Source organism: Carcharhinus amblyrhynchos, chromosome 8, assembly GCF_965287045.1.
Source record: "Carcharhinus amblyrhynchos chromosome 8, sCarAmb.v2.hapA, whole genome shotgun sequence".
In the NCBI taxonomy this organism is placed as follows: domain Eukaryota; kingdom Metazoa; phylum Chordata; class Chondrichthyes; order Carcharhiniformes; family Carcharhinidae; genus Carcharhinus; species Carcharhinus amblyrhynchos.
This window is the reverse complement of record NC_137331.1, coordinates 39,971,553-39,996,260: the sequence shown is the minus strand read 5'-3', so window position 1 is coordinate 39,996,260 and position 24,708 is coordinate 39,971,553. Positions and strand designations below refer to the sequence as shown.

At 43.1% G+C, this 24,708-nt stretch overlaps 1 long non-coding RNA gene across 1 annotated transcript in view; it reads right to left on the bottom strand.

Moving 5' to 3' along the window:
* LOC145346532 (uncharacterized) overlaps positions 1-24,708 on the bottom strand; it is a 72,677-nt gene that overhangs the window by 46,043 nt on the left and 1,926 nt on the right. Inside the window, exon 2 of the long non-coding RNA XR_013887707.1 lies at positions 13,421-13,599. This is a non-coding gene — a long non-coding RNA (uncharacterized LOC145346532). The remainder of the gene's footprint in view (positions 1-13,420; positions 13,600-24,708) is intronic.

Here is a 24,708-nt window from a genome sequence, read left to right as displayed (position 1 = left end):
AGGAAAGCAGCCAGCATAATTAAGGACCCAATGCACCCCAGGCATTCTCTCTTCTACCTTCTTCCATCGGGAAAAAAATACAAAAGTCTGAGGTCACATACCAAGTGACTCAAGAACAGCTTCTTTCCTGCTGCTGTCAGACTTTTGAAAAGACCTACCTTATGTTAAGTTGATCTTTCTCTACACCTTATGAATGGTATGCTTTGTCTGTATAGTGGTGAGAAACAATACTTTTCACTGTATGTTAATACATGTGACAATAATAAATCAAATCAAATCAAATCAAATCCTGTCCCCATGACCATTGACCTTTCACCTCTAGTTTTGAGGCATAGCATTCTGGCCTCTGAGGCACATGGTTCCGGTTTCAAGTTCCACTCCAGGAGCACAAGAGCACAAGAATCAGGGCAGATACTCCATTGAGAGAGTGCTGCACTGTCAGCAATGCTGCCTTTTGAGTCAAATATTAAACCAAGCTCTCTCTCGGGTGGATGTGAAAGCTCCACGCTACTATTTTGAAGAGGTGTGGCAAAACTATACCCTGTACCTGGCCTATATTTTTCCTTAAATCCTCCTAATGACTACATGCCAAAGGTATTTCATTGCCTGGACAGCCCTGTGTAATGTCCAGGGGCTATGAAAAGAGGCTTTACAAATGTAAACTTTTTTGACTTTGAGACCTTGGTTTGAATTCAGCTCTAACTAAAGGAGTCTCCTTTCTGTAGATATGGGCCCCCAAAGCTAACTTGACTTCGACAAAGAAAGGAACCACTCAACCTTGAGTTACACCTCAACTACCCAGAAACTCTCAATTGATGCAAATTTACAGCAGGACCATAAGATATAGGAGAAGAATTAGGTCACTTGGCCCATTGAGTCTGCTGTGCCATTCAATCATGGCTGATTTTTTTCGCATCCCCATGCTGCCTTTTCCCTATAACCACTGATCCTCTTATTAATCTAGAACCTATCTATCTCTGTCTTAAAGACACTCAATGACCTGGCCTCCACAGCCTTCTGCAGCAGAGAGTTCCACAGATTCACCACTCTCTGGCTGAAGAAATTCCTCCTCATCTCTGTTTTAAAGGATCGTCCCTTTAGCCTGAGGTTGTGCCCTCTGGTTCTGTTTTTTTTCCTACTAGTGGAAACCTCCTCTCCATGTCCACTCTATCCAGGCCTCGCAGTATCCTGTAAGTTTCAATAAGATCCCCCCCCTCACCCTTCTAAACTCCAATGAGTACAGACCCAGAGTCCTCCACCATTCCTTATATGACAAGGGATAATTCTTGTGAACCTCCCCTGGACCCTTTCCAAGGCCAGCACATCTTTCCTTAGATATGGGGCCCAAAATTGCTCACAATATTCCAAATGGGATCAGACCAAGACCCTGGAAATGTGATGCAAGTGGAGATTTCAGCCAGGATTCTGAGAACGGCGGAATCCGAGGTAGATTTGCCTCTACATTTAAGAAATTTGGACATGGGAACTGGTTACTTAATGTGAAAAAAATAGACTTCTATTCCCCAGTAAGTAATAATAAAATCTACCACTGCATGGTGGCATAGTGCTTAGCACTGCTGCCTCACAGTGCCGGGTTCAATTCCTAGCTTGGGTGGCTGTCTATACAGAGTCTGCATGTTCTCCCCGTGTCTGCGTGGGTTTCCTTCCACAGTCTGAAAGATGTGCTGGTTAGGTGCATTGGTCGTGCTAAAGTATCCCTCAGTGAACCTGAACAGGCGTTGGAGTGTGGCGATTAGGGGAATTTCACCTTAACTTCATTGCAGTGTTAATGTTAGCCTACTTGTGACACTAATAAAATATAAAAAAACTCTCTGATTCAATGTGCCCAGCATGTCAAAAGAACGATCTCACCCAGCTATTCCAAGAAACAGAATGAAGGAAGGAGAGAGAGTCTGTTCAGAATAGGGAAATGGATTGTCATTTCACATTGTGTGAAATAAAGCACCGAGCCCTTTTAAATCATCCTCTTTTATGAAATGTAAAATAAATCAGCGCATGTACCAAGGGAGATTAATTTAACAGCGTTTGGAGAGATAGAAGTTTTATGCTGGATATCGAGTTTCCCAGTAATTAAATGCATGATTTTTCTCAAACCTTTAGTAATTACGTAATAATCATTAAGCCTCTTGTGGGAGTGTTACTGGTTATCAAGGACACAGAGCATATTGGTAGTAATGGTCAAACTGACAGCAGCTGCCATTACAACCACTTCCACTCCACCATAGAATCTCTACAGTGCAGAAGGAGGCCATTCAGCCCATTGAGTCTGCACCAACCACAATCCCACCCAGGCCCTATTCCCGTAACCCCACACACTTACCCTGCTAATCCCCCGGACTCTAGGGCCAATTTAATATGGCCGATCAACTTAACCCCAGCACATCATTGGACCAGTAAGCAGAATTAAACCCTTCCCATAAAATGTTAGCAGTGTGTGTGAAAAAGTGTTTCTTCAGAAGGAACTCTTCAAAATGCAGGTAATGAAAATACAACAAAACTTACTCCAACTTATAAAACGAAGAAAGGGTTTAATAAAGAAACATCATTACTCCAAACTTGCGGCCTTGCCCCAGGCCGCTCCAAGCTCCCGAAAATTCTACATAGTTCCTTATTTATACTGATTCAGCTGGCCAGCTGACTATTACATCTTGTTCCTATTGGTCACATTACATCCAACACAAAGTTGTCACCGGTTACATTCTAACACTGGGTACCGAGGGGTGGTTTCAGACTGGTCATTCGAACCTGGTTAGCCCATTTTTGCAGTTTTACCTCTTTGGAAAGTTGTTTGGTTTAATACTTTACATTAACACTGCAATGAATTTTTGAATCAAACAGCATGTTCCATTGATTATTCACAATAGGCAGAGTGTAGGCTCTATTCAACCAGCCCCCCATACTGGAGAAAATGTCTGTCATTAGATGTGAATTCATGATTGGGCAGCACTTGTATAATTCTGATGGTACGGTGGCACAGTGGTTAGCACTGCTGCCTCACAGCTCCAGAGTCCTGGGTTCAATTCCCAGCTTGAGTCACTGTGTGGAGTCTGAACGTTCTCCGTGTCTGTGTGCATTTCCTCTGGGTGCTCTGGTTTTCTCCCACAGTCCAAAAGACGTGTTGATTAGGTGCATTGGCCAGGCTAAATTCTCCCTCAGTGTACCTGAACAGATGCCGGCATGTGGTGACTCGGAGATTTTCACAGTAACTTCATTGCAGTGTTAATGTAAGCCTACTTGTGACACTAATAAATAACTTAAATCCTGAGTGTGCTAATAGCTACAATAACAATCGATTTAAGATGATCAATTGAGCTCGGTTCTTGGCTCATTTACACTTTATGGACATAAAGCACCCCTCAGAGTGCAGTATTCCTTCAGTGATGTGTTAGTCATTTACCAGGGTAGCACCTGAACTTTAACCTTTGAACTCATGGATGAGAATGTTCCTAACAGTTTCAGTTGAGAAAGAGAGAATGCAATAAATACAAGAGATAAACAAAGATGCAATTGTAATAAACATTTCCAGCAATTAAATTTTGAAGGAATGAGGGTCCACACTTGTAAAACTAAATACTCGCAGCTAGAGAGGCTGTTTGGAAGTAATTAATATTAATCACAGTATTAGAAACTCACTGACACCTGAATGCACCAGTCCTCACCTTTTACTGGGATGTTTAGTTGGTAATGAATGGGTAACTTGCATGAATTTCAATGCTGAACACTTCACTGAGGTATAGCACACCCGGTGGAGGAACAGGGCAAAGGCACACTGGCAGCAGTGTGTACCATATACAGACTGTAATACACCAAGGTTCCTTCAACAGCACCTTTCAAATCTGTACCCACCACCATTTAGAAGGACAAGGGCTACACATGCAAGGAACAACACCATAGGATTATAGAATCCCCATAGAAAGAGGCCACTTGACTCATTGAGTCTGTACCAACTCTCCAAAAGACCATTTTACTCAGGCACCTCCCGCCCTGCTCTATCCCTGTAACCCTGCACATTTATCACAGCCAATCCACCTAACCACAACGTTGGACACTAAGGGGCAATTTAGCATGGCCAATCCACTTAACCTGCACACCACTGGATGGTGGGAGGAAGCTGGAGCGCCCGGAGGAAACACATGCAGACAAAGGGAGAATGTGCAAACCCCACACAGATAGTCACCCAAGGCTGAAAACGAACCCAGGTCCCTGGCGCAGTGAAGCAGCAGTGCTAACTATTGTGCTACCATGCTGTCACCATCTGCAAGTTCCCCTCCAAGACACATACCATCCTGACTTGGAATATATTGCTGTACCTTCACTGTCACGGGTCAAAGTCCTGGAGCTCTCCTGTGCAGCACTGTAGCTTTACCTATGCCACACAGACTACAGTGGCTCATGAATACGGCTCACCACGACCTCCTCAAGGGCAATTAGGGATGGACAGCAAATGTTGCCCACATTCATGAAAAGAATGAAAAAAACAGATAGCAACTGCGGTTTTCAAAAAGACGTGTGTGGACTCCAAAACGCTGACAATGTCACTGTTGCTCTGACTGCAAAATCCATTCTCTTCTGAACTTTATTTCCATTGAAAAGACAAACATAACGTCAGTAAATTGGGGAGCTCTCTGTTGTGCCTCTGTTCTGTTGCTGATTGATAACAAATATAAAATAATGCCTGTGCCCCCATTAATCAACAGCATTTAAACACTCAAATTCCCTCCCACTCTGTGGCAGGAAGTCAGTAGGCAATGATCTTCTTGTTTCATTCCCAGGAAATTTGAGTGGGTTTGCTGCAGACTGACATGAGTTTGGTGGAATGGTGGCACAGTGGTTCCTGCATTCCAACAGTGCCTACATTCCTACAGTGGGGTGGCATGGTGGCACGCTGGTTAGTACTGCTGCCTCACAACGCCAGGGACCCGGGTTCGATTCCTGGCTTGGATCACTCTCTGTGCGGAGTCTGCACATTCTCCCCATGTCTGCATGGGTTTCCTCGGGTTTTCTGGTTTTCTCCCACAGTCTGAAAGACTGTGATGGTTAGAGTGCATTGGGCATGCTAAATTCTCCCTCAATATACCCAAACAGGTGCTGGAGTGTGGTGACTAGGGGATTTTCACAGTAACTTCATTGCAGTTTTAATGTAAGCCTACTTGTGACACGATAATAAACTTCAAACTTAGAAGTTCTGCCCCATATCAATGGACGTTGGATTCAGCTCTTTACAGTATGAACTATTCAAGTCTGTGTGCACATGTAATGTAACAACAAATGTGTAATTATCGCAGTGATGCAGAGAGCTTTCAGGAGTCCAAGTACAGAAATCACTAAAGGTTAGTAAACAGGTACAAATATAATGGAGATTGCAAATGGAATATGACCTTTAGCTGAGTGTACCTGAACACCAAGGTGTGGATAATTATTTTACTTTCCTAAAATTCTGGTTAGACTCCACCTGGAGTCATGTCTTTCACCTCTGCACCTCAGACAGGACAGGAATGGTACAGTAATTTGTGGAGTGAGTGTAGCATGAATTCACTAGAATGGCACTGGAATGGAAGGGGTTAAATTATGAGGGCTAATTACATCAACTAGGCTTGCATTCCCACAAGAACAAGTTTAAGGCGTGATATAATTGGGTTGATAGAGAGAAATCATTTCCCCGATCATCATCATAACTCATAGAATCCCTACGGTGCAGGAGGAGGCCATTTGGCCCATCGAGTCTGCACCGACAAAAATCCCATCCACGCCCAATCCCAGTGAACCCACGTATTTACCTTGACACAACTTAGCACGGCCAATCCACCTAACCCGCACATGTGTGGGAATGTGGGAGGAAACTGGACCACACGGAGGAAATCCATGCAGTCACTAGGAGACTATGCAAACTCCACACAGACTGCGACCCAAGGGTGGAATTGAACCCGGGTCCCTGGTGCTGTGAGGCAGCAGTGGTGGTAGTGGTGGTGATGGTGGTGGTTGGGGGTTCATTAAAATCAGAGCCAGGCTATTCATAGATGATGCCAGGAAACACCTCTCCACATAAATAGTGGAAGCAAGGAAGGTCAGTGGAATAAGAGACTTCGGAGAAGACTGACTTGTAGGAAAATATAAGAAATGAAAGACTGTTTTATATTTACACTGGCACATGTCACTCAACATGTTTTAATTATCTGAACCACAATAATATGTTTCACAGGCCCTGAAAAATATGCAGCCGAACATCATAAGACCAGTTAATTATAACGTCATCCATCAGATGCAGTTTTAAAATGATTTGCTGCCTTTTCAGAAGGTTGGAGTGTGCCAACTTGATTTGCACTTTTCAAAAACACAACTCCCTTTGTGAGTCCGACAAAAGACAAAGTCCATTTTGCCACCACTAATCATCAAAGGAAACCTTTCATGGGGCGTTACATCATTGCATCCTTGGGCTACAAACTGAAATGTAACTGGCCTTAACAAAATCCTGTGATTAACCACACGACAATCTACAAATTACTGTTATCCCCTTTGTATCCTTCTTCCTCCATTTCCACTAAACCTCGTAAGCATTCAACATCATGACAAAACTCTGTATTCAGTCACAAAGAGTGGCGAAAGATGGTCTCTGTTTGGTTTCTCTGAGTATCTACGTAACGTCACATTTAACATCCTGCTCCAGCCATTGCTATAAATCACAATATTGAATATCTTAATCTCCCTTGATGATCCCTCTCAATGACCTACATACAGTAACTCAGGCTGCAATAAGATGGTGGATATCTTACAGGGCTGGTAAACCAAAGATCCGGGAAATTGAAATCCACCTAATTAAACAGATCTGGAATTAAGGAAATAATAAAATTCTACAATCAGTAACAATGTCCATGAAACTACCAGTGACCATGAACCCATAGGTCATAGAATCCTATAGTGCAGAAGGAGACCATTCAGCCTATCAAGTCCTCACCAACCATAATCCCACCCAGGCCCTATCCCCATAACCCCATGCATTTAACAAAGAACAAAGAACATTACAGCACAGGAACAGGCCCTTCAGCCCTCCAAGCCTGAAACCGACCATGCTGCCCAATTTAACTAAAACCCTCTAGCCTTCTGGGAACCACATCCCTCTATTCCCATCCTATTCATATATTTGTCAAGATGCCCCTTAAAAAGTCATAAAAGTTACCCCAGCTAGTCTCCCTGACAATTAGGGGCAATTTAGCATGGCCAATCCACCTAACCCGCACATCTTTGGACTGCGGAGAGAAACCAGAGCACCCAGAGGAAACTCACAGACACAAGGAGATTGTGCAAACTCCACACAGACAGCCAAGAATCGAACCCAGGCCCCTGACAGTATGAGGCAGCAGTACTAATCACTGTGCCACATTGCCTCTCCAAATCTCACTAACGTCCTTCAGGAAAGGAAATCTGCTATCCTTACCTGGTCTGGCCTACATGGAACTCCGGAGCCACAGCAACATGGTTGACTCTGATCAACGCTTCTGAAATAGTCTAGCAAGTCACTCAATTGTATTTAAGAAGGTGGTTCGCCAACAACTTTTCAAGGGCCATTAGGGATGGACGATAAATGTTGGACTAGACCGTGACACCCACATCCCGTGAAATAAATAGAAAAAAAGTTTGAAGATCAGATTTAAGGTAGAAATCCAACTTTTCCTTACATTTTCCATTCATTTTCCCCCTATCTAGCCTCCTGTAGTTCCCTCCAGCTGCCTGGATCCTATCATAAAGCTTGGAATGGCTAATTACTTGTAAACCTACTTCTCTGTGTGTACTGATGTCTTGGCTCTAACATTGGCCTTTAGTCCTTCAATAAGCCCTCTGCATTCAGAAGCATGAAGAAAGCTTGACTCAAACTGCAAGTAGATTCCGATTCCTTACATTCATGGGCTGACAATGCTTCCGTGATCATTCACAGTAATTGGGGTCACTGTAGCATAGTGGATCTGTCATTGCACCAGTAACTCAGAGTCTGGTCAGAGCATCCAGAGACAAGATTATGAGGGGCAGAGTGGATAGTCAGAAGCTTTTTCCCAGGGTGGAAGAGTCAATTACTTGGGGGCATAGGTTTAAGGTGCGAGGGGCAAGGTTTAAAGGAAATGTACGAGGCAAGTTTTTTTACACAGATGGTGGTGGGTGCCTGGAACTCGCTGCTGGGGGAGGTAGTGGAAGCAGATATGATAGTGACTTTTAAGGGAACCTTGACAAATACATGAATAGGATGGGAATAGAGGGATATGATCCCTGGAAGGGTAGGGGGTTTTAGTTCAGACGGGCAACATGGTTGGTTCAGGCTTAGAGGGCCAAAGGGCCTGTTCCTGATCTGTAATTTTCTTTATTCTTTGTTCTTTGTGAGTTCTAATTCCACCACATTAGCTGGGGAATTTGAATCCAGTGAATTCAATAAAGCTGGAATCAGTAATGGTGTGACTATATCAGACTGTCATAAAAACCCAACTCTCCACACTTTAGGAATCTGCTGCCCTTACCCAGTCTGGCCCACATGTGACTCCAGACCCATAGCAATGTGGTTGACACTTGACTACCCTCTGCAGTGGCCTTGCAAGCCACTCAGGTGTATCAAAAAATGTGACAAAGAAAGCCATAATCTGCACGGAGGACAGTCTCACTACCATCTTCTCAAGGGAAAAAAATGCCAGTCTTACCAGTGATTCCCACATCCTGTGATTGGATTCAGAACAAAGTGAATCTAGGGCCAGAATTTTACCGGCTTGCCCGCTCCAGAATTGGGATGGGCAAAGCTCGCAGAACGGAATTCTCCGTTGGCCTCGGGTGGGATTTTAGGAGCCTCGCCCGAGTGAGGTCATAAAATCCCACCCTAGAGGTTCACGCTGTGATCTGGAAAATATTTATCCCTTCATCAGCATCTAAAAACAGATGACCTGGTTGAAATCAGACTTCTATCTGTGGGAGTATTTTTGTGTGCAAATTGGCTGTCCTACTTTATTGTGAATGACTGTACCTCAAAGTACGCTGTTGTAAAGTACTTTGGGATGATGGCTTTGGGATACTTCGGATAACTCACAAAGAACAAAGAACAAAGAAAATTACAGATTGGGAACAGGCCCTTTGGTGCTCCAAGCCTGAAGCGAGCATGCTGCCTGACTGAACGAAAACCCCCTCCCCTTCTGGGGACCGTATCCCTCTATTCCCATCCTACTCATGTATTTGTCAAGACGCCCCTTAAAATTCACTATTGTATCCGCTTCCACTACCTCCCCCGGCAGCAAGTTCCAGGCATTCACTACTCTGTGTGTAAAATACTTGCCTCGTACATCTCCTTTAAACCTTGTCCCTCGTACCTTAAACGTATGCCCCATAGTAATTGAAATGAAAGGCTTTCCTTTCTTTGATCAGTTCATTATGAAGAACCACAAATTCTATAGAATCATAGATTCCCTACAGTAGAGAAGGAGTCCATTCAGCCATCGAGTCTGCACTGACCACAATCCCATCCAGGCCCTATTCCCGTGACCTCACACATTTACTATGCTAATCCCCCTGACCCGAAGGGGCAATGCAGCATGGCCAATCAACCTAACCCGCACATCTTTGGAGAGTGGGAGGAAACTGGAGCACACAGAGGAAACCCATGCAGACACAGGGAGAAAGTTCAAACTCTACACAGGCAGTGACCCAAGTGAACCAGGTCTTTAGCACTGTGAGGTAGCAGTGCTAAGCACTGTGCCACCATGCCGCCCCTGTAGACCAAGATGTAACTTTCCAATTAGTTATGCTGGCACTAGTCACTCGTCTGCTCTGACTGGACATAGATTTCACCAGCTCTCGAGCAAGTTGGCAATCAGAACTCCTCAGTGAAGCCTTAAAAAAAAGTTTATTTACTGTCAGAAGTAGGCTTACATTGACACTATAATGAAGTTACTGTGAAAATCCTCTAATCGTCACTCTCCGGTGCCTGTTTGGGTACATTGAGAGTGAGTTTACCATGGCCAATCCATCTAACCTGCACATCTTTTGGAGCACCTGGAGGAAGCCCACGCAAACACGGGGACAACGTGCAGACTCCACACAGATTGTGACCCAAACCAGGAATCGAACCCGGGTGCCTGGCGCTGTGAGGCGGCAGTTCTAACCACTATGCTGCCATAGCTGGGAGAAGGCTATTGTGAACAACAGTGTTCATCCCTGGCCTATTGTGCCCAAGCTGTCAGTCCTTTGACCAGGCAAAGGCACTGACAGCAGTTACTGAGATGTCCATTGATTTGGAGTGCCACATACTCCCAAAGGAAAGAGTTCATATGGTAACAAGTGACCTCAGGCAAGGGTTGAGTGGAAGGGCCAAGAAGTGGTGGAGGTTAGGGGGAGTTGGGGGGTGGGGGGGGGGTGGGCCATGCAGGGGGGGAATTTGGCACATGTGATGTTTTTTTAAAAAAAAACAAAAAGAACAGCTGTTGCTCTCATTTTGGGATTTGACAGCTTGTACTTTCAACCCAGTTCATCCATATTTGTGTTCCACTGAGATCCATGTGTTCCCATTTGAAGCATAATTTTTCCAGGCTGTCAAAACTGGATGCAATGTTTCTCCTGCAGATGCAGTCCGTGTCGTAAGTATGTACTGATTGAAATATTAATAACTCTCACAAAATTGCAAAGAGTGTCTACATCGCATTTACTCCTGGTGTGAGCATTTCAGGTTTACACAGTATTGAGACCCAATTAATGATTATGGGAATTACAAAAGAAACAATTAGCTTAAGAATGAAGTAGCCTCAACAGCACTATTCCTGAAATATACAGTTCTGCACGTGAGAGCCAAAGGTTTAACAGGAATTCATACATTTTTATGCTTATGAAGGTGACAGCGCTCGGAAGGGGTACTGAAGGCAACACCAAGTCCCCTTCAGATCAGCTAAAATTTTAAGTTTATTTATTAGCGTCACAAGTAGGCTTACATTAACACTGCAATGAAGTTACTGTGCAAATCCCTGAGTTGCCACACTCCAGCGCCTGTTCGGCTACACTAAGGGAGAATTCAGCATGGCCAATGCACCTAACGAGCACATCCTTCACTCTGTGAGAGGAAACCGGAGCACTCAGAGGAAACCCATGCAGACTTAGGGAGAATGTGCAAACTCCAGACAAACAGTGACGCAAGGTGGGAATCAAACCCAGGTCCCTGGCGCTGTGAGGCAGCAGTGCTAACCACTGTGCCACCATGCTGCCCCAATATGGAGATTAAAGCTCTGCTGTCTGTGTTGCCTGGACACTTGTGGCGTAGATTTGGTGTCAATATTTATTTTTCCCAGGTCAGTAGCTCCCTGAGGCAGCTCCATAGTGGCTGTCCCCCTGAGGGAGTACATTCAATATACTAACCTGCACTGTCCCTGTACTTGATGCCCACCCTCTTCCCAGCTCCCTGCCGCAGCCTTTCACAGAGTGTGTTTCATGTTGGATGCCCCTTAATCAGCCAGCATTATCAAATTGCACCCTGGGGACAGGTACCTGTTTCAAGTCAACTTTCAGGCTCAGCAAGTGCATGCGCCTGGTGGATGAAAAGTTCAGGCTGTAGGAAACGTAGGAGCAGGTATAGATCATTCGGCCCATTCAATAAGATCAAGGCTGAACACCTACCTCAGTACCACTCTCCCGTGCTACCTCCATATCCCTTGATGTCACTGGGGCAGCATGGTGGCATTTTGGTTAGCACTGCTGCCGGGACTGATGTATGAGGAGAGATTGACTAGGTTAGGATTATTTTTACTGGAGTTTAGATGAATAAGGGAGGATCTCGTAGACACTCCATATATTACTACATTTAAAATTCTAACAGGACACTGTTGGCTGTAAAGTACTTTGGGATGATGGCTTTGGGATACTTCGGATAACTCACAAAGAACAAAGAAAATTACAGATTGGGTAAAATGCTCTGTCAGAGAGTCAGTGCAGACTTGATGGGCCAAGTGGCCTCCTTTGGCACTGCAGGGATTCTATGAAATCTGCCTTGAACATGCTCATTGATTGAGCTACCATTCTGGGGTAGAGAATTGCAAACATTCACCACCCTCTGAATGAAGCAATTCCTCCTCATTTCAACTCTAAATAGCCTGCCTCTTATGCTGAGTGTTGCTTTGCAAAGTGTTGTTGCACAGTGCTCTCTGTGTGCCTCTCAGTAAATGTATTCAGCCTAGTGCTGGTGTAATTTATAGTCATTAATACTCATCAACTGTTGCAAAGTTAACAAGTTCGCGGCAAATACTCATCTTCAGAAATTATTTATTATTCAAAATTTTGATTAATAAATCAGCTGGTATTTTTAAGAGCTGTTTCAGGCCACTTTTTTTGTATTTTTGATAATCTTAGTGAAAGGATAAATCAATGCCAGTGGAAAGCATTAATGGATATTCATCTGTATCTAATGTTACTTTGAGGATTACTGTTACGTGTTAACTGAAAAAAGATACCAAAGAAAATGCTATTGCAATGCCTGGCAAAAACAGAACATTGTTGCATTTCATCTGAGGCAGTTGGGGGTTTGGGGGCAAACGGTGTCAGGGAGGAAGCATCATAAAGTTTGTTCTGAATTCTGGTTTCAAAGTCCTTAACAGATGAAAGGAATCCTAAGTGTCAAAACTTTAGTGTTTAAGCGCTAAAATGAGGGATTGCTGACTTAATAATGGAACCATGCTCTATATGTTAAGAACAGTTTTTTTATTGTCACAAGTAGGCTTACATTAACAGCACAATGAAGTTACGTGAAAATTCATTGTAGTGTTAATATAAGCCTACTTGTGACAATAAAAAGAACTGTTCTTAACGTATAGAGCATGGCTCCATTAAGTCAGTTAATGTAAACCTACTTGTGACAAAATTTTTTTTAAAAAAACTGCCCTTAACATATAGAGCATGGTTCCATTAAGTATTGCTGATATATTACTACACTTAAGACATCTTGAGCAGCACGGTGACACAGTGGTTAGCACTGCTGCTTCACAGCGCTAGGGACCCAGATACAGTTGCAGCCTCAAGTCACCGTCTGTGTGGAGTCTGCACGTTTTCCTCCAGGCACTCCAGTTTCCTCTCACAGTCCAAAGATGTGCAGGTTATGTTGATTGACCATGCCAAATTGTCCCTGACTATCAGGGGCAATAGCTAGGGTAAATACAGGGTGGGGAGGGTGTGATGGGGATAAGGCCTGGGTGGGATTGTTGTTGGTGCAGACTCGATGGGCTGAATGGCTCCTTATGCACTGTAGGGATTCTATGATTCTAGGAAGCAAGTTCTACGAATTCTCATACTGATTAATTGGTATTATATGTAAATCAGGGCTTTGGCAAGACTTATCTTTACCTCATAACTGTTAGGATTGTAAATTCACTGCACTATATATGTGTAAATAAATACACACCTGGATATCATGTAGCTTTTAACTTTCTCTGAGTTCTGATGAAGGATTATGACTTGAAATATTGAGTCTATTTCTCTCATCGCAGATGTCGTTGGAGCTGTAAGCATTTCCAGCATTTTCTGTTTTTATTTCTAACTTCCTACAGTTTTGTGTGTCTTGGGGGGTTTTCTGACCATAGTCTGTGAAGGTACAAAAATAAAAAAGCATAGATCTGTGAAATGAGAACACCTTGGTGTAAGTCTCAGCCTCTCCCCCTTAAGATGCTACTGAAAATCTACCTCTTTTGTCATGTCTTTGGTCACCAATTCTACTGTAAGTTTACAAGTTAATTTATTAGTGTGACAAGTAGGTTTACATTAACACTGCAATGAAGGTATTGTGAAAATCCCCGAGTTACCACACTCCAGCGCCTGTTTGGGCACACTGAGGGAGAATTTAGCATGGCCTATGCACCCATCAGCACATCTTTCGGACTGTGGGAGGAAATCAGAGCACCTGGAGGAAACACACGCAGACAGTGGGAGAACGTGCAAACTCCACACAGACAGTGACCCAAGCCAGGAATCAAACCTGTGAGACAGCAGTGGTAACGACTGTGCTAGTCGCCACACTCTGGCACCTGTTCGCACCCATGTTTCTAACTTCAACCCCCCCTCCTTCCCCACCATCTCCGGGCTGAACTGGATCATTCACCGCCTCAAGTTAAAGGCTCAGCTGAGTTTTCAACCGTGAACTGTCTTCACACAAGGGCAACTTATTTCTACCTTGGCAACATCACCTGCGCCTGTCTCTGTCTCAGCTCATCTGCTGCTGAACCTCTGGAATCTATTACCCCAATCTATCCTTGCCGACCTCCCAGACTCTGCCATCCATCCATTTATTTGCTGCCCACATCTGATCCTGTGTTGAGTCATGCTCATCCTGCTAATACATTCCCCGAATTCCTCAAATTTACAATTCTGATCTTGCGTATTTAAATCCTTCCCTTGACCTCACCCCTCCTAATCTCTGTAAGCTCCTCAAGGGCTACAACTCTCTAAGCATACCCTCGACCTTCCTCAAACTCTAACCTCTTGCTTTCTTCACTCCATCTTTGGTGGCTGTGCCTTTGAAGGCTACTCTTTGACCAAACTCTCCACCGAATTTTGCAGTAGCCTGCCTTTTTTGTTTGCCTCACCGGCCAATTTCCAAACACCTTTGAGAAGCAAGTGAGACATTTTTCGATGTTACAGCTGCTATATAAATGCAAGTCATTGTTGTTACTTCTTTTAAGCATTAGTCTTTTGAAAGCCTCATTTATTTCTATAGGGGTCACAGTCTGAGGATACAGGGTAGACCATTTAGAACGGAGATGAGGAGACATTTCACCCATAGAGTGGTGAGCCTGTGGAATTCATTACCACAGGAAGTAGTTGATGCCAAAATACTGAATGTATTCAAGAGGCAGCTAGATATAGCACTTGGGGTGAACTGGATCAAAGGTTATGGGGAAAAAGCAGGATTGGGCTATTGACTTGGACAATCAGCCATGATCATGATGAATGACAGAGCAGGATTGAAGGGCTGAATGGCCTCCTCCTGCCCCTATCTTCTATGTTTCTACGTAAGTGTATAATACCAGAATAATTTGAATACCAGTCTATCATTTAATACTTATTTGTACATAATGTATATCTAAATAACAGATTAATGGCCTTGTTTTCACCTTTTCAAATACCAATCTGATAATTGTTTGTCTAAATAGGTCCATTTAACACCTCATTATTCATGAACCACTCATCTCTTCAATGGAGCAGTGTAACATAAGGACTGTGGGTTGAATCTGGACCACCTGATTATTCATCCAGCCCACAATGTACATTTCAAATTCTGAACAGACAACTCGTAACTAGCGCTCCTAAAAAAACAAATAAAACATTAACCCTTCGGATTATAAAACCTTCAAGCTTTATATACATTTTTTTCACAAAAACCTGTTGGCAGATGACGTCCTTCAGACGTGAAGCAATTCTTAACTTGCCACTCTATAAGCACTATTTGAAGAAGTGTAAAGTCAATTCTGCTTTTGTTGTCATTTCTGATGCATGTATGGGAATTGTTTTTTTGTTTAATAAGATCATATATTTTCATAATTTCAAGGCCAAAAATGTACTGCATTTATTCAAATTCACATAAATGATTCAATAATAGCAATAACATTTACTATGCAAATTGGTAATAGAGAGAAAAACAAACTGCCTGGATATATTGTCAATAGTAAAAGGAACTCTAAAGGGAGATTACAATAAAGTATTTAACATACAATCAAGTCCATGCAAATGCAAGCCACAAATCCTTTAGCCTCTCTCTCCTCCATTAAGAAATGTGTTACAAACTCCCACCCTAACCAAATTTTTGGACACATCTCCTTGGCATCTGGTATCACGTTTTGTCTGGTAATGTCCCTATGAAGCGCCTTGGGGTGTTGGAGGTGCTATATAAATGCAAGCTTTTGTTGCAACAAGTATAGAACCAGTTCAGTCCTAAGTCAAGACATTTCTAACCAAACCAAGGCTATGGCGGGCGGCCCAGTGGCACAGTGGTTAGCACTGCTGCCTCACAGCGCAAGGGACCCGGGTTCCATTCCTGGCTTGGGTCACTATCTGTGTGGATTTGCATGTTCTCCCTGTGTCTGAGTGGGTTTCCTCTCGGCGCTCCGGTTTCTTCCCCCAGTTCAAAAGATGTGCGGGTTTGGTGCATTGGCCATGCTAAATTACCCCTTAGTGGGATTATGGGGATAGGACCTGGGTGGAATTGTGGTCGGTGCAGACTCGATGGGCTAAATGGCCTCCTTCTGCACTGGGGGATTCTATGATTCAAGGGTGTTATGCAATGCCTCGCGATTACATGCATTGTATGCCACACCTCCAGTCAACTTAGATTAAACATCGCCAAAATGTCCTTTTCAAAATAGGATGTCACCTCCCCCCACCCCCCTCACACCCCCACACACTCACACAGGTCACTTCCTGGCTTAAAGGATGTGTCTGCAACATACCATAAGTCCACACTGATGCCAATCAGTAACTGGCATGAGAGTGGAATGGCTTAGCTTACCTTTCTGGAAGAGAACTATGTATTCTATCTATACTACAGATATTAGGGGCTCTGTACGTGCCTTTTAAAGGTGAGAACCAGCAATCTACCACAGAATCCCTACAGTGTGGAGGGCCATTTGTCCCATTGTGTCTGCACCAACTCTTTGAAAGAGCATCTTAACCCAAGCACACCCTCTTGCCCTATTCCTGAGACTCCGTGCATTTATAGTGGCTAATCCACCTTACCTGCACATCTTTGGCTGTATCAGAATTGTAAAACATTCTGTGGTTTTCCAAATATCGCCTATTATTGGAAATATATATCAACAACTTTGTAAGTAAATGTTCCCCATTTCACACTTCATAAAATCATACAGCGCAGAAGGAAGCCATTCAGCCCATCATGCCTGTACTGGCTCTTTGAAAGGGTTGTCCAAATTGTCTCACTCCCTGATCTTTCCCCGTAGAGCTTCATTTTATTTTCCTTTTCAGGTATTTAATATCTTTGTTTTTAAAGTTACTAACAGACCTGCTTCCACTATCCTGTCTGGCAGTACATCCTTCATCATAATAAATCACTGTATTAAACACACGTTAGTAATGAAAGAAGTACAGAGTATGAAAAATTAGTTATTTGCTTAATATGCTACAACAAGAACATAGCAATTCTGAAGTATTCAATCTATATATTAGGATATAAAATAATATGATGGTAGCACAGTGATTAGCATTGCTGCTTCAAATCACTAGGCACCGGGGTTCAATTCTCAGTTTGGGTCACTGTCTATGTGAAGTTTGCACGTCCTCCCCATATCTGCGTGAGTTTCCTCCGGGTGCTCCAGTTTCCTCCCGCAGTCGAAAGGTGTGCAGGTTAGGTGGATTGGCCGTGCTAAATTGCATCTTGGTGTCAGGGGGACTAGCTAGGGTAAATGCATGGGGATAGGAACTGGGCGGGTTTGTGATCGGTGCAGACTCAATGGGCTAAACGGCCTCCTTCTGCACTGTAGGATTCTATGAACTGGGAACAACAGGTAGCAATGAGGAATTATAAAGCTGTAACCAACTTGAAAAGTTCACATTAAGTCACACGAAATACAGAGAAAAATTCAACATCAGGCTTTTCAATGGGTCTGCCTTGCATTAAGTTGATCTTTCTCTACAACCTAGCTATGACTATAACACTACATTCTGCACTCTTTCGTTTCCTTCTCTGTGAACTGTATGCTTTGTGTGTATAGCGTGTAAGAAACAATATTTTTCACTGCATGTTAATACATGTGACAATAATAAATCAAATCAAATCAAATCAGTTTATACTTGTCACCAGAACCTCTGGATTGAATTGCAATCCTGGAAATCATTCTTCCATTCTGCCATTATTTACAGTGTCTTGTCAGGTTCATTTTAGTTTTCTTTCACTTGAATATTTGCGGGAATGGTCCTACGTCCAGAATTGCAGGGCAAGTTTGATGGTTTTATTTTTCTCAGTATGCTGCTGTTCCCGTCGGAATCTCAAGCGTTAACATTCCTTGCTGACAAAAAAATACAGCAAGGATTGTCCAACCCCATGGGCATTTATTCCCCTTCCCCCTCCTCCCTGATGCTGCTGTTTCTGAAGCACCCTCCTCTAGACTGGCCCCTTGCAGATTTCTGTCTGTCGCTATGAGGTAGAATATACAGTACCACAATTTGGAAAATAATGCAAGTTTATAAAAAAAAACATGCAGTTGATTGGAAGGATTTACATATCTGCTATTTATCAGAATGTGATAAATAATCCCCAATATTGTTAGAATTGTCATATTGTAAATAAACTCAAATAATCATTACTCTTGAAATATTTTCTTTAATTTTAATAAAGAGGACAAATTCACTTGTATACAGGCAATACTGGAGTACAAAACCAGCAAATTAACACTTTCACTTAATCTCTTACTCCAGGGGTTACATGTATGACATTCTGATAAATAGCAGATATGTAAATCCTTCCAATCAACTGCTCATTATTTATTTGTAAACTTGCATTATTTTCCACATTGCACCACTGTATATTCTTACTCCAAGTCAGGGTTGGGGGGGAGTCAGGGCTTATCCCAACTGACACCAGTCCATTGCAGGGCACACACACAAAAACTGAGGGGCAAGTTAGCATGGCCAATCCACTGAACCTGCACATCTTCAATAAGGGCAAAATGCAGTGGATGCTGGAACGTGCAACAAAAACAGAATTTGCTGAAAAACCTCAGCAGGTCAGACAGCATCTGTGGAGCTCTGACAAAGGCTCATCTAGACTTGAAACATTGCCTTGTTTTCTCTCCACAGATTGCCGTCAGACCTGCTGAGATTTTCCAACATTTTCTGTTTTTTGCTGCACACCTTTGGACTGTGGGAAGAAGCACCCAGAGGAAACCTGCACAGATGAGAGGAGAACATGCAAACTCCCAACAGGCAGCGACCTGAGGCTGGAATCAAACCCAGATCCCTGGCACTGTGAGGCAGTAATGCTAACCACTGTGCCACCATGTCACCCCCAGCAAATTAGCAATTATGTGTTAATACAATCCTATGAATCGTAAGTCTTGATAATGTTGATTAAAAGATATATCAGAGATAATTGCATTCCAGGATTTTCTTTTATAAAAAAGCTATTGATAACATTGTTTTTGAAACACCATTTAAAAAATAGAAATGTTCACACTGTTTTACTGACTGATTGCCTTTTCAATCCTCAGAACTAAGAGCAGAAATGAACATAAAATAATCATGTCTATGCTCATGTGAAGAGGATTGTTAAACACAAAATCAGTGGAAAGGCTTGTATTTATATAACACCTTTCACAACTAGAGTGTCCCAAATTGCCTGACAGCAAATGAAATATGTTTGAAACATAGTTGCTGTTGCAATGTAGGACATGTGAAAGTCAATTTGTGCAAAGCAAGCTCCCGCAAACAGCAGTGCTCAAACAACCAGATAATGGGTAAGTTTACCGTTCTGCCCGCTACAGGAAATGTAAAGGGTGGGGACATGGACCATGCTAAGGTCCATTGACCTCAGGCATGATTTTCCGGTCTTGACTGGAACTGGAAAATCTCACCCAATCTGTTTTTAGTGATATTGGTTGAGGAATAAATATTGCCTGAGACACTGTGATAACTCCCCTGCTCTTGTTCAAAGTCATACCCTGGGATTTTTCACAGCCACTTAGGATGGCCGCGGCTGAATGCTTTATCTAAAAGATGACATTCTGAGACAGTGCAGCACTCCTTCAGTCTTGCATTCTGAGTACCAGCCTGGATCTTTGCACAAGGTTCTGTGGAATACAAAGAGAAAATGCTGGAAGATCTCAGCAGGTTGGGCAGCATTTGTGGAGAGAAAAGAGCTGACGTTTTTAGTCCAGGTGACCCTTTGTCAAAGACACTATTGTCAATGACAAAAGGTCATCTGAACTCAGAACGTCAGCTCTTTCCCCTCCTTACAGATGCTGCCAGACCTGCTGAGATTTTCCAGTGTTTTCTCTTTTGGTTTCAGATTCCAGCATTTGCAGTAATTTGCTTTTATTTTCTGGGATACAATCTGAAGGTACAATCTTATGACTGAGAGGTGAGCTCCCTATCAACTGAAGGGCTGACCAGATGAACAGCTGACCTGGTGTCCAAAATTAGAAGCAATATTGAAGAAGGTAAACAGGGTAACATTATCCCCAGTCAGGTCTAACTGAATTACAGACCACCACTCGAAAGAATGAACAGAACTTTTAAAAAAAATCAGAGTAATTAAAACATGCCCTAGCAGAAACCATAGGGGTCGAGTTATTCAAAAGAAAAGTGGACAAGTGTCTGGGAACTAAATCATGAAAGAATGCAAAGTGCGGCAGCATGGGATTTAGCCGACAATTTCAGAGGGGCTGAACCCAGATTGTTACTTTTTGTACAGTGGAATTCGGGGACAATTCACAAATGCATTGGTACTGTACTAGAATGTATCTTTAATCTGACAGGCATCGCAGGGAAATGGCACGTTCAGTCCTATTATTCTGCACAAGCCTACTTATTTAAAACAATCCCCTGCACCTCTCTCGCTCAGCCAGCCACTTGCTCTCAACGATTTAAAGGATCGTGTGGTGTGGCCGGGGTAATATTTACTGGCTGGCAAACTAGACAAAGGGCCGGGAGTGGGGACAGCACATCAAGGGGAGATTAATATAAAAAATATGCAGTATTTTAAAAGAAATCTCTTGGGCAACATGAGGAGAGAAACGGGATTATTTTTCTGAATTCGTAAAGACCAGATAAATTCGGTGGTCTTCGCTCCAAAGGAGGGAGGGGGAGGGGAGGTTGATGTTTCCTTATGCAAGTTTTGCCAAAGTCCAGTAATATCGGCTGGGGGGGAGGGGTGTCTAACACGGTCACATTGGAAACTATCCTGGTACCTCCACCCCCTGCCCATCTTAAATACAAAAGGCCCCTCATTTGGCTTGATTTGCAGTTCCAGGGTAAATATCTGCTATCCATTTGCAGAGGTGCTGACAGCGGTGCGGGAATAAAGGGGTGAATATTGAGTGGGGGACAGCGGGTCACTCATTCACTGGGGCCAATTCCCATTTCCCTCTGGCAGGGCAGAGAACAATTTAAAACTCTGCAGCTCCGCGGCTGTAGAAGGGGTCGTTCAGACCCGAAATTTTAACTGTTTCTCTCTCCACAGATGCTGCCAGACCTGCTGAGTTTATTCGGCATTTTCTGTTGTTGTAGCCCACCCCCCTCCCGTCCCACAATATCATGTCTATTGGAAGATTGCAACACTAAATACGGCGTGATCATCGAACTAGACTCGGTACTAGAAATCGTTCCTCACAGTGTCTGGGCAAGTGGAGAAAAAGGCTGTGTCAGGGTTCCCCTTTTACATGCAGCGTCTCTTGGGCTTACACCGAACCTATGGGGAATTTTTATTTTATTAAACTTAACAATTTATTCTTTTGTTATATTTAAAAACTGGTGTGGTACATTACAATCCACGCCGTTGAAGTCCGAAGCATTTTTGATTCGGGCTAAACGCCCAGGATAAATTAAACCGCACCTTCAAAGAGTTAAATCGCACGACCCTTTCAGAGGGTACATTGTCAACGCGGAATTCCAAATGTAACAACGTTTTGAGGGCTAATTAATAACACGAATATCAAACGCAGTCTCCCTCTAATCCTCAGTTGATACAATTCAACCTCCTCCTCTGTGATATTTAATATTAGAAATAAAGATATATGTTACAAGTGACACGTAGACCAATTTCTCTCCTCGAGAAGCGACAGACCTAAAACAAGTCAGAAAATAAAACTAATTTCAAAAGTTCCAATCTCTGGGAAAAGCCTGCACCGAATAAAAGTTTTTTTCAAAATCGGATTTGGATGAAAGGTTTTTTTTAAAGCATTAAAATGACAAAATTAAAATTAGTTTCAGTTTTGTTTTTAACGCACGTGGGATGGAATTTAAAGCGATGCTTTGGCAATGTTTAAATCTGCAAATCACCATCGCTCACCAAGAGGACTGAGCGACTTGGTGCCCGAGATTGCATCTCGAAAGGGGAGATTCAGAGTTTACAGATAGTTCAGAAACCCCCTTCTCTCTCTCTCTCTCAGTTTGCCCATCTGTGCAAGGGGCAACTTGCGTTCTCTGACTCTGATAACCTGCCATCGTGTTAACTGGCCTTTTTGTGTGTGTGTGTCTCCTTGAACACGGTTCAAGGCAGTAAAAGCATGATGGGTCAATCACCTTTATTTAATCCAGGGAGAGAAAGAATAGAGGAGAGAGGAAAAGAGAGTATGTGTGTGTGTGTGTGTGTGTGTATAGCGAAGAGAGGTATCCCAAAGTTAAAAGGCGATCCGAATTCTCATACAGCAATCATGACCATTTGACCCCTCCCCATTTTTTTTCACATTTTAAATGATTTCATTCCTCTTCATCAACCTCCCTGAAAAAAAATTCAATATATTTTAACAGGAAATGTCCCCGCAGATCTGACACCCCCTGGATTATTGACTGATATTGAAACTGGCTACAAATTGATATGGGTAATTCGACTGGGAATAAACGAGGCGACAGTTTTCGGCTACCATTTCAAATGTGTCTCAACTACAATGTATGTTTCTTACAGTGACTGTACAACTTGGCTGACATGCTTTTTTTTGGGGGGGGGGAGCTGGGGCGGGGTGGTCCTGCTGAAGAATGTAAACGGACCCTGTTTCTAACCTGCGACCGTCCCACTGCTTGCAACATTATACCCCCAACTCCACAAAATATATCTTTCCAGCTCTTCCGGGGGTTACAGAGTAGCAAGAATCCAGATGTCCTCACAGAAACTGTTGACTTAAAAATTCAGAAGCAAAAGCAGCATCGACAATTCCAGGAACGCGGTAATTGAGAAAGTAATATTTATAGAACAGCAAATGTGTCCAATTCCGTGTCCTGTCTAAATGTAGGGCCCCCCACCCCCTCCTCAGCCCCAGCGCCTGTCTTTTTGAAACCATAACATACCACTGATACAGTCACTGGAGCTCCCCAATTCGTCCCACGGTTCCCAAGAGTTTTGCATTGTGTTAGATTCCGGTAAAAGAAAAGTTCTAAAAAAAACATTTGGAACCCGTGTTTTCAACGCCTGCTTTTGTTTAAAAACAAACCTGTAAAATAAGTTTATTTCTTTAAAAATTCCGGGAGGTTTTTGTAAGGAGGAGGAGGGGTGGGACATACACTGATAAAATGCAAATATATTTCTGGCCATTTGGAAACAGGATTGAACTCATGGTGAAGGTGCACTGGTTGCGGGGGGCGTAAATACCTCCGTGAGGCGGACAACATTAAACTCTTGCCCTCTTTTCTCCAACCATTTCTGGTTAACGGCTCAGGGAAAGGCTTGTTAAACATTACACCTAGTGTCACAGGTCAAATTTACAATTCCATTTTCGTGCGACACCGTGCAATTTCTGAAACAGATTGATATATGAAAGGGGACATTAATATTATAGATTGTACAAATCCTTCCCAAGAATCCGAACGCAGGCTGCACTCCCAAAGTAGTCTGCCAGTGGAAAGGTATTCCGAATCCGAGCGTGTGTCGTGATTGGAATTGAAACATTAGGGACCTAATCCAATTTTAACCTCAAAACAATCGGATGAGAGAGTCAGACATCTGTGTGCAAAATTTCCACCAACTACACCCCCACCCCCGTCCCCCTTTACTTTCCCTCCAAGAATTCTCCAAATGTGTAAACGCTGACGATAAGCACCGTTAACGTGTTGTTGAAGGAAACTTCGAGGGGCGAGGGGGTTCGAACGCGGGTTAAAATGCTTGCGTAGATCGGGCGAGGTGGTCGCTCTGGGATGTAAGAAAGGTGCGAATTCATATGGGAGCACCCCCGCTCGCTCATATTGTATGAATAAAATGGGATCTGTACAGTTTAGGTCACTGTTCTATATTTGAGTGGAAAATGTGTCTTCACCATAATGCAGGTGTAAACTGAACTGATCCCGGAGCTGTGGAATAGCAGGACATCTCTGCAAGTGTCCTTAACGCTAATCCGACACGGGTTGCCCAGTGCAAATGAAAGTGCGGCTTTAATTGTTAGTTATGTCTCCATATCGTAAAACATTATATAATACACACAGGTCAGAGCGTTTAGGCCCACACAAGTGTGGCTATATCTTACTGAAAGGCTTTAGTAATACAACTGGCCACAATAATCCACAGAATTGCAATGACAGCGGGTGAAGAAGTGGAGATACAAGAGTTTGAACCTCTTACGAAGAGGTAATGAAAAGGGGGGGGGGGGGGTTGCAAATCCTACGAGTTGTCTTTTTATTGCAACCTGTTTAGACACAATAGAAAGTCGCCGAATCTCCTTATTGTTTTAGATACATATAATGTGATAGATATTATACAATATAATATTCAAATCCAGCCATTCCCTTCATAGAACAGAATCCCTACAGTTTATTATTGGGGGAGGGGGGCAGAAAGAGAGAAAGAAAAATGGGCAAATCTATTCATTGCTGAAACTCAGTTGATTGCAATAAAAATATGCTTTGCCCAGTTACTGAAGGGCAGGGTTTGTGTGTGGGGTTGTGCAATACAGCACTGGATCATTTGTGTGTGTGTAGGTACTGCCCCCAGTCAGTCAGTCAGTCAGCCTGTCAGTCAGCGTGAATGTATGTTTTTGTCAATTT